Source organism: Papio anubis, chromosome X (assembly GCF_008728515.1).
Source record: "Papio anubis isolate 15944 chromosome X, Panubis1.0, whole genome shotgun sequence".
Lineage (NCBI taxonomy): Eukaryota > Metazoa > Chordata > Mammalia > Primates > Cercopithecidae > Papio > Papio anubis.
The window spans coordinates 25868375-25873675 of NC_044996.1; the positions used below are offsets into that span (position 1 = coordinate 25868375).

At 36.3% G+C, this 5301-nt stretch overlaps 1 pseudogene; it reads right to left on the reverse strand.

Moving 5' to 3' along the window:
- Positions 1–469: 469 nt before the first annotated feature.
- Positions 470–1371, reverse strand: LOC101005280 (annotated as a pseudogene).
- Positions 1372–5301: the final 3930 nt, after the last annotated feature.

The following is a 5301-nucleotide window of genomic DNA, read 5'->3' on the forward strand; positions in this document are numbered from 1 at the left end:
GTTATTATCAAATAAAGTTCTACCAGTGGTTGTCTTTATAGTTTGACCCACTGTGGTCATGCTTTCAAAGCCCAATATTAATAATTATTCACAATACTTTTCAAGTGTGATTTTAATGTTTAATGTTTAAATCTTTAGTTCCTATGAAACTGTTTTTGATATATTACCTAATTTTATTTTTAGCATCATTACTACAGATGGGTAGCAGAGTTTTCTCATACCTTTTATACCAGTTCTACTCAACTATGAGCAATATCTCTCCTTTAAAATCAATTTGTAATTGTGTACTTGTGTTTTTGTGTGTCACAATAACTGAGGCGTGCTACTTACATTTAGAATCTGATAATCAGGAATGTTATATTATGAAATATGTGGTATAATATCACACAAAGAAAATATGTCTGGCCAAAAGTATTAAAAGTGTACCAATTCAAAATAAAATATATTCTCATTTTGCTGATTATTATTGTCACCAAAGATAGGTATACAGATGTAGATATAGATTCATAAACTCTCTATTTTGTTCTATCCACTCACATACCTTGACATTGATCTGCTTGGCAACTTCTGACTTGATCTCTCTTGTGTCACATGAGAAGAGAGCCAGGAAGCCATGGGTGTGGGGGTTGATGATGTCGATCTTGTGCAAGGGACATGGTGTACACCTTGCATTTTTGGAGCTTTCCATCTGGGGGCTGCCTGAATTTGGTCTGGGAGTCCATGGGGCTGTAGTTATCGGAGCATGTGAAGGAGTGGCCCAATTTGGAGATCTTACCCATTGCTTTGTCAATAGTGATCATGTCACCAGCATGGATCTTGTCTTTGGTCAGGGACTCAATCATCTTCGTGCCTAGGTCATAGATGGTCTCCATCTTTTTGGTTTTGATGGTCAGTTTGCCCACCTTGGAGCCCATTCCTGTCACTGGTCTATCAATCTGGGTCTCAACCACTTCTCTTTGGATGATCTACATCTCTTCCTTGAAGCAAATGCCAAAAGATGGCCCGAAAGCCTGTGTCAGTGCCTTGGTCTTGCTCATCTCCAGGGAGATCTCACTGCCAGTGATGGCTATGAACAAGGTGTCAGGTCCCAGGGCCTAGGCCATGCCTAGGGTGATAGCTGTCTTCCCTGTGCCCAGCTGACCAGCAATGAGGACTGCCCACTTGACAATCTTCACCTTATGGATCATCTCCAGCCCCACACCAGCTGCTCGCTGTGCAGCAAAGCTGACCCACCTTGCCCTGGGAAGCCTGTTGAGCCTCCAAAGCATCATCCAGCCCCAGTCCTCAGATGCGGGAGTGAACACCTCTATGCTCAATCCTCCTCACATCACAGATCTCTGGGACTTTGGTCACGGTCATCACAGTTGCCATGATAAGTCACCAACCACCAATGTCTTTCCTCACTGTTATTTATTTCGTAGCACATCCTGATTCTTCTCAAATTCATTATTTTGACTAATATCTTTTTCTTTCTTGAAAAAACATAATTTGAGAACAATTGTCTCATATCTTGATCAATCAAAATTATTCTTTGTCTAAGTTGAATAATTAGGCAGTATACTTTCTCATCCTTAAATATCTGAAAATGTATTTCTGCTGCTCTCATAGGTCAATGATAGCTGGGCTGGGCATGTAATTATCTTGTCATTTTCTTTCTCCCCGAAACTCCATAGCCAAGCCATTGTTCAGTTGTTTCCCAGCCTTTGGAGTTAGGGAAGATATGAAAAATAAAAGCAGTATTTACTTACTTTAGGGGTAACCTGTTATGATTTTCCTGTGTTCTTCTTGGTTTCTTGGAATAGATAGTTACGGAAATTTTCCTTTTTGATATTAAACGGTAATGTATACATCATATTTCTTTTCATTAATTTCATCAATTTATATAATATATAGGTATGAAGCATATATATGAATATATTTTGTTAGTTATGAAAAGATAGCTGTGTGATTTAGTTATTAAAATATATTACATGAAATAGCTTTAGGCCTTTGAATGAGTAAAACCTGGTTTTGAGTCCCAACTCTGTTGTTTACTAGCTATAGGATATTGGGGAAATTCAACAAAGTCACTATGTTTCCATTTCCTAATCAGTAAAGTAATAATAATAATATCAACTTGGCAGAATTGTCGAGAGGAGTAAATGCATTATAACTTAGCATATTTACAACAGCTCTTGACATGAAAGAACCCCTCAATATAATTTGGTATTTTAAATCCTTTCCTACTATCACATTTTAAAATCTAGTGAATACGTTACTCATCTCCAAAAGGTCTTCCCTGATTTTATTTTGTCCCCCTTTTGTCACTCTTTGCCATTAATTTTTCAGTTTTATACGTATAATATACTATTAAATATAATTAAAAATATACAATTATGCATTGCAGATTTTTTTAAGGTTTTCTCCTATTTTTGTTTGTTTTGGTTTTATTTGCTTTTGAGTCAATCAATTTCATAGATCATTTAACATCCAGAGGAACATTTCCTAAGGGAAATAAATTGATAAACTTATGGCAGACGCTGTGTTGCTGCTTTGTTCAATTTTATTCTCTCTTACTATTGGAACTCTCTCAAAGATCTTTACCTAAATTAATTCTCTGGTGATGGTATGAATGGATACCCTTTGGCAGATACATCTATGAACTCCTTGTAACAAACAGTTCTCCTTGGCTAAACGAGTATTTATATGCAATGGTTGATTCACGAGATGGTGGCTAGTTTCCAGGATTGAGTGACAGCAGTTTTGTTTGAGCCAGAAGAGTGGTCACAAACTGTCAACCCACTGACCATGTTTCATTTGGCTAATGCGGTTTTTTTTTTCTATTTAAATGCCTTTTAACACTGTATATACTCTCTATTTTTCTACAGTCCCAACTATTTTCTGTTGGTTTCACTCCAGGGTCATTTAACTAATTTTTACTACTTTCCCTGTATTTACTTTTGTTTGTGATTCCTAAGCCAGCTTAATGTTTACGCAGCTGAACCTCAGTGTAAAGATCAGGATTGAAGAGGGGGCACAAAAACATGTCTAAAACTGCCAACCGGGGCATTAATTAATCAATTCATTCAGCAAATATTCATCGGGTATCTTTGTGCCAGAAGCTGAGATAAGTTCTCATAATAGAGTAGTAAACAAAGTATACATATTCATTGCCCCCTCTTGGAGCTTACAGTGTAGTGGAAGAAACAAAATTAGCTTAATCACATAAATGAAAAATTTTAACAGTGGCTTACTATACTAGAAGAAGGTAGAGAATGAAGAGAAAAGGAGGAGGGAGAGAGAGAGAGAAATAGAGAAAGGAGAGACATAGAGGGGAAACAGAAAGAAAGAACGAGGAGAAGGCAGAGGAATAGATGGGTGAAGAGGAAAGGAGAAGAATAGGGAGGAGCAATGTCAAAGTGGAACCGTCAACAGGAGACAAAATAGAACTAACAACACCCTCTGAATTTATGGAAACACTTAACAGTCATAGAACATCTTCATGATTTGATTTCACATACTAAAGGTGATATAATTCTCTACTTACCAGGGACATCAATTACTTTTGACAATCTTGCTGAGCGTCTTTTCCCAACGACCACTTTTCTGTTTCCACTGTGTGTGTGTGTGTGTGTTTCAACACAGAACATTTTTACTGAAAATAAACTGGCTTCTTAATATGGTCACCACATAAGCTTGTGAAAGGACAAGGAGACCTGAAGCAATTGTAGATACTACAACATATGTATTAAAACTTGAAAGCACACAGAAGTGTTACTTTGCCAGCTCATTTTCACTGGGACGCGTGCAGGATCAGAATGAAGATTTACAGTCTATATGGCTTGCCTGGGATGTATTTACCAAAAATAATAGGGCCATTCTCTGTACTCCTGGTCCCCAATCTAGACTCCCTAACAAAAATGAACATATTTCTGTTTGCTATGTTGATAGCTGAAAATATGTCATGACCATTGTGAACATAAAAAATAACTTGAAAAAGATGCTATTCTTTTTCACCCTAAAAAGACTAATGTAAAATTGCTTATTTGGCAATTTTTCAGAATTTTTTCATATATATATATACACACACAATCCAACTCCATTGCAGTCTCTGAAAGTACATTTGTCTTTTATTTTCTAAAATCTTCCTGTGATAATATCTACCTATCTACCTATTCAAGCCTTTGTACATAATTATTTACCTGAAGACTGGTTAATTATACTTGTCCAAGTGCCGAGAAAAACTTGAATCATAGCTAAAACCTGAAACTCTTTAATTTTTAAAAATATGTTCAAGATGTGGAGATTAAATCTCTACTGTTTTACTTACTAGTTGAGTGATTTAGACCAAAATACCTACTTCTCTGAGCCTCCGTTTTATGACATATTAAATTGAGACAAAAAGGTACCCACCCCATAGATCTGCATGAAGATTGAATATGATGATGCATGAAATGTGCTTAGTAAACAGCATGACCTGTACTAAATGCTCTAAAAGTCACATTACTCATCAAGGATCCACCTCAATAAATTAACCCATCCATATCTCCTTCTGTAGAAAACACTGCCCATTGTGTACAGAATCTCCATCATATCACCCAAACAGAATATGCCTGACCATGTGAACAACCAATAAGTACTGATGTGTTTGTGTAACTCTTATGGATTGAATACTGGAATTGGTAAACCTTTTAAAAGTACTGTACAATGTTTACCTATGTAACAAAACTGCATGTCCTGCACATGTATCTTGGAAGTTAAAATCAATTTTTTAAAAAAGTACTGTGCAAAGATTCCAATGCCTTCTAACTCTAGTGGCTGGGAGCAATTAGCAGCACAGGGCATGAGAGGCTTCAGGGTTTGAAACAATAAAAGATTCCCTGATGAGCATTCAAAAAAATTAAATAAAAGTACTTTTAATATTTTCATTAAAATAGTTTAAAAATCATTAAAATGTAATTTAAGCTATTATGATTTTAAAATTTGCTGTTCAGCTGATTACTTTAAAAATGAATTGCCTTTTGTTCATAACCAGAGATAGTTCACTAACTGATTAATCTGACAGTCCAGTTTACCCTCTCTGCTAAGTTCTCAACTAAGCTGGCTCAGTTTAAGATTTCTCAGCCATGAATTTATTGAAGAAGCTTATAAAATTGCTCTCTCATTTCTGTTAGGCCAAAGCTCTATGTCAGGTCTTGCAGCTGCCGGCCCTATTAGGCTCAGCTATCTAACAGGTCTAGACTACAGACCAATGCTTAGTTCTGAAGGTGATCTGGCTAGTATTCAGTCCAAAAGTATTCTGACCAGAATCAATGCCTGTTA